Source organism: Belonocnema kinseyi, chromosome 9 (assembly GCF_010883055.1).
Source record: "Belonocnema kinseyi isolate 2016_QV_RU_SX_M_011 chromosome 9, B_treatae_v1, whole genome shotgun sequence".
In the NCBI taxonomy this organism is placed as follows: Eukaryota; Metazoa; Arthropoda; class Insecta; order Hymenoptera; family Cynipidae; genus Belonocnema; species Belonocnema kinseyi.
The window spans coordinates 22,112-33,579 of NC_046665.1; positions in this window are offsets into that span (position 1 = coordinate 22,112).

Here is an 11,468-nt window from a genome sequence, read left to right on the forward strand (position 1 = left end):
CATTTCATTTTGGGCTTCCCATTATCGCCGTTACGTCAAATTTTTTATATTATGTTTAAAAACATGAAAGACGTTTCCTAAACAAAAAATTGTTTTTAACATGAAGTATTATCTTAAATAAATAAGACAATTTTTTTAACACAAAAGGATTTTCAATATTTTTGTATTCATACAAATATGGAAGTTACCTTAAGTAAGTAATACTTACAATTCACCAATTTAAAACAATTTCTCACTAAAATAAAAAAAATTATGTTATCAATGTCATAACATGAATATTTCAAACAACTATTTATATTTTAGAAGTTTCTAACACGTTATTTCTAGTTGCAATTAAATTCTGAAAATTGAAAGCAAGAATATAAGTATTGTCAGTTTTTTTTAAATTTGTATAATCATAAGTATTATAAGATTTTTAAATATATCAGATGTGTCAGAAAATATTTTACGATATTTTAAAGCAATTGTTTCATTTTATAGAACATTACAAGACATTAGGAAAAATTCGAGTCCCATTCAAAGATGTTTAGGAATGTTTAAGAAATTTGTAAGAAATCAAGGAATATTTGATCAATCTTCTTAAATGTTTCCAAATTTGTGAATATTTCTTATCTATATGACTCGTTTCAAATACCTGAAAATATTTTCAACTGCCTCGAATTTTTCTCAACATTTTAAAAAGTCATTCAAAATGTAAAAAAAATTACATTATATTCTTCGAAATTTTTGCAAGCATTTGAAAAAAATTTATTCATGCTCTTAACATTTCGAGATTCGCTTAAAGCTCCTAAAGTTTATATTTGACAGCTTCAAAAATTTGTATTTCTAATAATCTTCTAAAGTTTAAATTATTTTTGAATCTCTTGAATTCTACTTAATTTTTCCTGAATTTACACGAATTTTTATATTTCTAAAAATGTGATAATCTTATAGACATCAAAATTTCGCTCTAAAATCTTTAACACTCTTTGCAGAAAATTGCAATTCTGAAAAATTAAAAAAAGTTGCCTGTAAAATCATTCAGATTCTTCTTTGATAATTTTTAAAATCTGTTGTCAGGTGTTGAAATGTTCTTAAATGATCTGTTGAAATTAATTTTCAAAATAAAAAATTATTTCAAGGTTTCAGTTAAATTTATGATAATTCAATTGTTAACGCCGATGAAAAAAAATTTCCCAAGACTCAAATAATTCTAAAGTTTCAATACATATTGCACTATTGCCGAATAGTGCATCATGACCCTACAGAAAAGAAAAAACGATAATATAACCGGCGGTAAAAAAATCTACACAAATTTGCGGCTGTAAAAAGTGGACACGAGCGTGTCCACTTTCGACTGCCGAGTTTTTCTATTTCTGTTTCTTACGGTCCAAGTACCGTTGTATATTTTCTGCTGCCAATGTTCTATTAATGCTTTTTACAGATATGAAATTATTAATTCTAATTCTATTTTTAGTAATCAATTATATTTTCACTTTTTATTATCAGCAGCTACTAAATTATATTTTTGACATCTTTAAAAATTTTCATTTCTAGAAATCTTCTAAAGTTTAAATTATTTTTGCATCTCGAATTCTAGAAAATTTCACTTCAAAATATTCATCACTCTTTGCAGAAAATTTTAGGAAATCGTTTTTATTTTTAAAAACCTTTTTCAATTCTCTCCTAAAATTGATTATTCAACACAATAAATCGTTTAAGGGGGTTTCCTGCTTTATTATGCCAAAAAAGGTGTTTTTCGAGAATTTTTTGGAAGGGAATAAAAGAACTGAGTCCAATGAACTTTGAGGTATATTTATCTCTATATTTTAAATGTATAAAAAATTTTTTTAACATGAAATAATGAATTACTGCAAAATCATCAACCTATTCCATGAGCGCCTTGCTAATTGCAGTCTCCAATCGGCGGGAAAGATGCAGCTCGGAATTCTAGACTGAAAAAAAATCAAAACAATTTTCAATTGGCATATATTTTTCTGCTAGTTGAACTAAGAAAAAACAGAAAAAATCGTGAAATCAAAACTGTTTTCAGGTTTGAAATTTTTTGTTGTTGCTTTTAAGAAAGAAAAAGCACTTTTACGTGCTATAAAAGTTGTTTAAAACGACTTTTTTAACGACCATTTTAGTTCACTTAGAAGAGAATTTAATACTGAAGAGAAAAAACTTTGGTTCGATTCAATAGGTACTTTATTTTTTTTGTAATTACGCCCGCCCATTTAGAAAAATCGTGAAAATAAAAACGGGAGAAAACGCACTTCAAAGTTTTCAATAGGAGAAAATATCAATTTTTGATTACTTACATTACTGATCTGCTAATCAGCTATTCCTGGTCCATATATCAGTCTAGAAAAATTCGAAATTAGAAATTTCTACACGCTCTAAGGTATGAAATTCGGAACAGAAGCTCGAGAGGCGGCGCACGCGCCTGACTCTGACCGAGCACATGCACACTCGGTCGACGCTCCTCTGCTATTGGCTTTGCATCTTCGAAAATACTTAGAATTGGCCTCTGTAACTTTGGCAATATATTCTTGGATAATTTATCTATCGATTGAGATAATAAAAAAATCGATTTTCGGACCTTCTAAAGCAGGACACCCTCTTGATATTTGCACCCGAATATTAAAAAATTCTTTTTTCTAATCACGTCCTTTTCTTGATTGTTGCTTAATTCTGAAAAATTAAAAAAAGGTGCCTTTGAAATAATTCAGATTCTTCTTTGATAATTTTTTAAATCTTTGTCATATGTTAAAATGTTCCTAAATAATCTCTTGAAATTAATTTTGCGAAATAAAAAATTATTTCAATTATTCCAAGGAACCTAAATTTTTATTAATTTTCGTCAAACCGTACAAAATTCTTTAATAATATTTACAAGCTTTAATTATTTGTTAATCGTTTAAAATTTCTGAACGTTTCTTAAACTTAATCAAATTTGAAAGTACATTATTTAAATCAACATAAACTTTAATAAAAATATGTGCAACAAAATTGCACAAGAAGGCTTTAAAATAATTATGTTCCTTAATTTTTCTAAAATTATCTAATATGGAAAAATTGCAAGAATCTAAAAAATATTTTACACAGTTTTAAAAAATTTTAGGGAACAATAAAAAATATTTTGTGATCTCTTTTCAATTTTCTCTTAGAATTCATCGCAAAGCAATTGTTTATAACGTTGCCATGAACTTTCTTTTATTCTCATAACGGCTTGGACTCCCTGTAAAATTCAGTGAAAATTCAGTGTAACGAAAAACTCCTAATAGCTAGTTAGCCACTGACGGCGAATCGTCCAGTCGGGCGGGGTCGAGGTTGTCCTCGTGCAATTTCGGCTTCGAAAGAGGCTTGTATTTGCAGCGTGTAACAGAGCCGATTCACCGGCACGCGACGTTTGTCCACTTCTTATTGCCAAGTTTTTTGTTCCCCTTTCTTACGTCCCAAGCACCGTTGTCTACTTTTTACAGCCAATATTCTATTGCTACTTTTTACAGCCGTGAAATTATATCCATTTTTTAGCTGATTGAAATTAAATATTTTATCAATGATTGAAGTAGTAAATGTCTCTAAAAACCTTTTTTTAAAAGTGTACTTCTTAATTATTTAATATCTGTAATAATTATTCAAATTATTATGTATTATTTATTTTCAAAATTTCGAAAAATTGAGACAGAGATGTCCTTTTTTTTTAAAATTGTTATCCTATGATACTTTTTGTTGAGTTACTACATAGTTTAGTTATATTTCTTTAAACAATTTTTATTTGCTTAAGCAGTTAGTTTTTGATAACTAAAAAAATTAATAAAATAGAACAAATACTTATAATATACAAATACTTTTAATACTTTTTAATTTCAAAAGAAAGCTCATATCTCCGGCTCAATTGTTAGAAATTGTGAAGATAGACAATAAGTAAATGTTTAAATAAATACATAATGTTTTAGAAAAATTTATTACTTCCAAAAATGACAAACAATTACATTTCAATTAGAAAATACAATTATTTTTTTACATTTTTTGAGGATAAATAATTGCTGAAGTAATCTACATTTGTTAAAATAATTCGAAATTGTTTAAAAATTCATGGTAAATATTCAAATTGTCCATTAGTAATTATTTGTATGAAAAAGACGAGGGAAATTGCTAAAAAGTAACAATAATACGTAAAAATGTTGTTTTTTTTTTTTGATTTTACGGTAATATTTAGGGTACTGCGGGGATGGTGAGGATGGGTTGGAAAGAAAAGTTTTAGTATGGTTTTATTTGGTACACAATCCTCTTCAATTCCTACATAATTTGGCACGTTTCCATGAAACCCTGGAACATGAGTTCAATTTTTTTCAAATTACAAATTTTTCCATGTAGCTCAAGAAGCGTTTTTTGGAGCCCCTTAATACACATACAACGTTCCATTGATACCATCAAAAGCCAAAGATGAACAAAATAAGTTTTAAGTTTCAATGCCTTACTCTACAATTGCCAGACAATCCCTTCCGCGTGCTTTAAATATGCTTTTTACGGCTACCGATAGTGTTTCCACTTCGCCAAAAAACCTACAGTTTGAAAATTTAACATTGGAAATTATGTTTTCAAGTATTTCCATGTCCATTGTTCATAATGAACGCATCGAAATACACTAGTATTAGCACGTTAGTAACGTAGTTTTTTCAAGATTAAACCTTGAAAAATATTTTTTTTTCCAATTTTCATGACCATGTTCTTAAGCAGTGAATGAAAAATACATCACTACACCCTTTTCGGAACATCAAACTCGGCGGAAAAAAGGCGGCAACGAGCAATTTTGCCGGCACCGATAAGATTGTTCTGTGGCTGGCGTCGGCAAAAGTGCTCCGTTGCCGACACCGGCAGCATTTTTACGTTGCCGGGCGCCGACAGGCTAAACTGTATTTATTGAAAGTAAACCTTTCGCTGAAAGGCCAAACAAAAAATAAAAATAACGAAGACAATTGTTTCACAATGAATCAGAATTAGAGTGATTAGGTAAGTATCGTTTTTTTAAGAGTATTTATTTTCAAAACCACAACCTACTCATACATAACTGTCAAAGACAATAACAGTACTTGTAATCTCGAAAACAATTAGCACCCTCTCAACTTTTATGTACACTCATAATCTTACCATCTTTCATCCTCAAAACGTGTAATTATAAAGAAAAATTATTTTCCGAATATTTTCAGGAAAAAATGTACATTCATTCTCAGACAATTAGTAATATTCATGACATTTAGGCATGAACACATTTTTTTCAAACAATGGCTTCAATATTCGCGGATGCAGTCAATTAAAACCTTCACGTCGCTTCATTTGCATAAATAAATCATTTATTCTTCAATTGCTTTTCAGTGAAAATTTATATTTTTCATTTGTCTACAAACAATCTTTTTCTTATTTATTCACTCTCGTTCTGAAAAATAACCTACAAAACAATGAGCAACCTGTCAAATTGTAAGTATACACTCATAACCTTACCATCTGTGACCCGCAACACTTATCATTAGTAAAAAAAATTATTTTCGGAATATTTTCAGAAAAAAATGTACATTAATTCTTATAAAATTATTAATGTTCATGGTGTTTCAACATAAACACATACTTATTTCTCCACTTCTTCACAATTAACAAATGCAACTCAAACGTTCACTTCACTTCTGTTTCACTAATCAACAAATTATTGTTCAACTACACTTAAGTCAGAAATTTGACAATAAACAATTAAATTCGGCATATTTCATATAATGCTTTTATAATTCAAACTTTACGCAGCAATAAATAGGTTTAGTATGGTCACTTCGCCAATTGGACAATTTTGGTATCATTCTCTAGCTTTTTGATACACGCACGACCATCTTTCGAACACATTTTACCACTGTACACAAACTATACCTTTTTAGGTGAAATGACATTTTGGTGAACTGGACATGAGCCCTTATTGTTTATAACTATTGTTATGAACCAAAACGCTCAAATAAGAATATCCATTTTTTCTGAATTTTTTATTAATCCATGATACTAAATGAAACTGTTCACTCTCATGATATTTCTTCGTACGACCAGCCATTATTTATGAATGGCCTTGTAAACGATGTATTTTTTATAAACACACCCTCGCCTAAAAGCCACAATTTTCAAGTAATTAGCGAATACCTTTTCTTATATCCTTAACTTTACCATAAAGAATGTAATTATATTGTGTAGCATTTACGATATCTGACCCTTATTGTTTATAACTATTGTTATTAACAAAAACGCTCAAATAAGAATATCGATTTTTTCTTAATTTTTTAGTAATCCCTGACACTGAATGAAACTGTTTACCCTCATGATATTTTTTCGTGCGACCAGCCATTATTCATAAATAGCCTTACAAACAATGTATTTTTTATAAACACACCCTCCCCTTAAAGCCACAACTTTCCAGTTATTGGAGATTACCTTTTTTATATCTTTAATTTTACCATAAAGAATGTAATTATCATGGGTAGCTTTTTCGATATCTGACCCTTATTGTTTATAACTATTGTTATTAACAAAAACGCTCAATTAGGAAAATCTATTTTTTCTTAATTTTTTTATTAATCCATGACACCAAATGAAACTGTTCACTTTCGTGATATTTTTTCGTATGTCGGGCCATTATTTATTTATGGCCTCATAAACAATGTATTTTTTATAAACACACCCTCTCCCAAAAGCAAAAATTTTCATGTTATTAGCGATGACCTTTTTTTATATCCTTAATTTTACGCATTCAAAATAATAGAATAATCTTCACTTTTGCGCTGAAATCTGAAAATTTTAATTTTTCTCTATTCTACGCTTATTACCGTGTGGTATGCACGGCCTTGAATTGTTCGTCTATATGGACGACATAGTTGTGTATGCTTCTTCTTTTGAAAAACATTCAAGGAAGATTAAAACTTTATTTGGAAGATTCAAAATCGCAGGGTTGACACTGCAACCTGAAAAGTGTCATTTTCTGAAGCCCGAAATAATCTATTTGGGCATGTAATTTCTCGAGAAGGTGTCAAGCCTGACCCTAGAAAAACCGAGGCGGTAAAGAAATTTCCTGTTCCAAAAACCGAGAAAAATATTCAACAGTTTTCAGGACTCGTAGGGTATTATAGGAAATTTATACCAGATTTTGCTAAGGTAACAAAACCATTGACTCAGCTTTTTTAAAAAAAGTTAAAAGTTAAATGAAGTACTGAGCAACAATTGGCTTTCGAGTCGTTGCGAGATAAACTTTGTACGGACCCATTGCTTCAGTATCCATATTTTTCGGAACCCTTTGTACTCGCGACAGATGCTTTGAATTATGCACTCGGAGGTGTATTAATTCAGGGAACAATTAGTCAGGACTTACTGATTGCGTATGCATCGAGAGTTCTTCAAAATGCTGAAATTAAGTATTCCACGATTGAAAAGGAATAACTTGCGATTGTGTTTTACGTTGGTAACAGATCACAGACCCTTAGTCTGGTTACAGGGTCTGAAAGACCCAATTTATAGATTAGCGCGATGTTGGATAAAGCTCAGCGAATGTGATTATGTTATAATTTATAAAGCTGGGAAAATAAATTCAAACGCTGATGCTCTGAGCGTGTTCGCCTTGTTTTCCTTCGGGGTGGTGAATGGGATGGCCATGAGGATGGTAATATTGATGGACTGTTAAAAAGAACGTTTGGCAAGTTTGAGTCCTCACTTTTAATAGCGCTATAGAAATGGAAAATCAAAATCGACTCAATCACTCAATTGCCACTATTAGAGCCTGCTGCTGAGGGTAGCCGTCAGGGACCCCTATATATTAGGTTTGTGCCCCAGCACAACGTCTGCTGGTAAACTCTGTGGGGAAAAGGACGTTAAGTTCAGGGTGACCTCGAAGAAACAGTTGGACAAGTGTCAGATTTGGAGAAATCTGGTGAGGCGAGCGACCAAGTTACGTCCTCCCAGCCAAATTCGTTAGAGATCACTTGTACGTTCAAGGAACAGAGGTTGACAATGTTTAATCAGTCGTCAACCCTAAGCGAGACGCCAAGGGAACACGTTGATTCGAAAATTGGACAAATGAATGACAGGTAAGTTATTGTAAATGGAATGAACATTTTAGAGGGTTCGTGTTGTGCAAACTCCAACAGTGATAATTATGTCAATAGTCCTGAAAATTTGTCATTCACACATTGTCCACTTTGTTTCTGCAGATGGTGAGGATACGAGTGAAACAGATAATGAATTAGTTCAGTAAAAACTATTATCGCTAATTGAAATAAAAAATCAACACCCCAAAGTAGGTGAGGTGGTAGTTTATGTAAAAAATAACCGGTTCATTTTAGTTTGGATATTAGAGAAAAAGCTAGTGAATCAGTCATTTTAAATATAATCTCAGCCACCATTTTGTCTCTTGAAGAGACTATGAATAGTCTGAATGTAAAAAATGTCAGAATCTCGAAAAACAGAAACAATCAGGGACAGCTATCTTGGCTGGAAACTGAATAGACTTTTCAACAACATTTTGTAGAAACCGAAACGATGATTATCGTTTGTTCGGGTGAAATTATTGTTCCATTAATAAATCTATGAGACCGTAGTGGAGAATACAATCGCATTATTATTGGGAAAATGTGAAGGCTAACGTTTAAAGAATAGTAGGGATTTGTAAAATTTTCCAGAGGAACAAGTTGGTTCGTAGGGAAACTCGTCAACCAATGATTATTACAGATACCCCAAGAGAACCCTTCGAGAAAATACAAATTGACTTTGTAGAACCTTTGCCAGGAACCCCAAGGGGAAATACTCATATTCTAACAATCCAGTGTAACTTTTCAAAATACTCTGTTGTAATACCATTGAGGGAAATCGACTCAATCACAATAGTTCATGCTATTGCCGAGCAATTCATCTCTCGGTATGGTTATCCTCAAGTAATACATACAGATCAGGGATCGAATCTTATCAGTCAGGTAATGAAGACTTTTTGTAAGATTTTCAGAATTTAAAAAATTCAATCTTTCGCATAGCATACGCAAAGTTTAAGTTCTCTAGAAAGGAGTCATCATACTCTAATAGAATGCCTGAGAAGTTTTGAAGACGCACAAAACTGGGATGACTGGTTAAGGTTTGCTATTTTCTCATATTATACCAACGTCCACGAAGCAACGGGGTTTTCGCCGTATAGTTTGGTATTTGGGAAAGAAGCCAATATTCCATCCAGTTTTGCCACACATCCTTCAGATCGTACGTATGTAAATTATTTGCAGGACATTTTCCAATAATTGCGTAATTGTCACTCGCTGGCCCGAGAGCGAATCCTAAAAGCAAAAGAAAAGTTAAAAGTATACTATGACCGAAAACAGAATTCAAAACATTTTAAACGCGGATATAAAGTTTATTTGATAATCGATAAGCGAAATGACAAGAAATTCGACCCCTATTTTCATGGTCCGTATATAATTGAAAAACGAATAGGAGTACGAAAGGCCTTAATTAGACTAGCTCCTAATAAAACTAAAATTGTGTATGTGGATAAATTGAAATTATTTGCTTATCCATGCACTGGTTAAAATTAAAATAAATCATGAATAAGCAATAGAGCACTTCGAAACATCAAAAAATGGAATAATCATAATTAGCAATTAAGGATTGCATGTTTCACAAGTGTCAAAAGTGAATCTCCGTTCCTTATAACTATGTTTAAATTGGCCAAAAGAAAGAGAAAACCTCAAATACCATTCCACACTTTATTAATAATTAAAAAGGATATGATAGATATTAAAATTTTATATATTTATTCAGAATTAATAACCCTTCTAGAAAAAAATTATTGGATCCGATTGGGATTAATTGAAGGTTGAATCGTTCTTAATCAGTATTAATCGGCAGAGAAATTATATATCGATCTTAATCATTTTCAATCGGCACAAGCGTTTGAATCTTTCGCAATAGGGTAAGCACGCCTGCGCATTTGAATGAAATTTGTACACGGAGAAAAATAGATATTGAAAAGCAGATATTAAAAACTTTGATATTTAACCATAATATATAGATATTACGGCATAATATCTAATATCTTCTATTCTACATAAAAAATATTAAAGGGCAATATCTGTTTATATTGAAAGAATAAAATGTGTGATATTAACAGTTAATATCTAAGATATTAAAAAAGCTAAATTTTATTGGAGTAAGGTCGCTGACGTGTGGTGTGGCGCCCGGAAAAGAAGAATCCATTGAAAAGACGATTCTGTGAATTGCATATCTGTCATTTGTAGATTCAGAAAGTTAAAATAGAATTGGATTGCGACTATGTGAATCGGTCAATTTCTCAAGCAGCTTTGAATCTGCCATGTACTGCAATTACCATTTCAAATAAGGTTATGTTGAATCGGTTTTCTTCTTTTTGCTGCCATATTTCAGACGATTTTTTAAATTGATAAATTATGTAAATATCAAAAGAAATAATGCGCAGGTCTACTAGATTCCTCTTACTATTTTAGTTATTAGTATTTTAGGGCATACTAGGCAGTCTGATAAGTACCTGAAAATTCTAAGAGATGGCATTAGTATTCTATAATGTGAACTATTTTCGTCGAGCTTGATCCTTCAAATGACGCCTGTCAAAACTTCAGCCATTTATGTTTACACATTTACAAGTTACAGCACTGAGAAGCGACTAACCTCCGAGTTTTTTTTAATATGGAAAAATCTGAGTTTCGAGTTTTGATCAAACACTACTACCTTCGCAAGAAAACGATATTCGAGACCAAGGCCAAGCTGGATAAGTATTACCCGGACTCTGCACCCTCGATTGGAACGATTCATAAGTGGTTTACCGAGTTTCGTTGTGGCCGTACGAGCACAGTTGATTCTGAACGATCTGGGCGCCCAAAAGAGGTCACTACACCAGAAAATGTCGAAAAAATCCATGATATGATGTAGAATGATCCCAAAATGAAATTGAGAGAGGTAGCTAATGCTGTAGGCATATCATTGGAACATGTGGGTAATGTCGTGCATTCAGTTTTGGGCATGAAGAAGCTCTGCGCGCGATGGGTGCCGCGTTTGCTCACAGTGGACCAAAAACGAATTCGTGTGACAACTTTCCAGCAGAATTTGGCATTATTTTCGCGTAAGCCGACCGAGTTTTTGCGCCGATTTATAACCATGAATGAAACCTGGATCCACTACTACACCCCTGAGTCAACGCAACAGGCAAAACAGTGGGTTCCACCGGGCCAAAGTGCTCCGAAGCGTCCACAAACGCAAAAATGGGTCGGAAAGGTTATGGCCTCCGTATTTTGAGATGCACATGGCATAATATTCGTGGACTATCTTGAAAAAGGTAAAACCATAATCGGAGCATACTATTCATCATTACTGGACCGGTTGAAAATCGAAATCGCCGAAAAACGACCGCATTTGAAGAAGAAAAAACCGCTTTATCATCACGACAATGC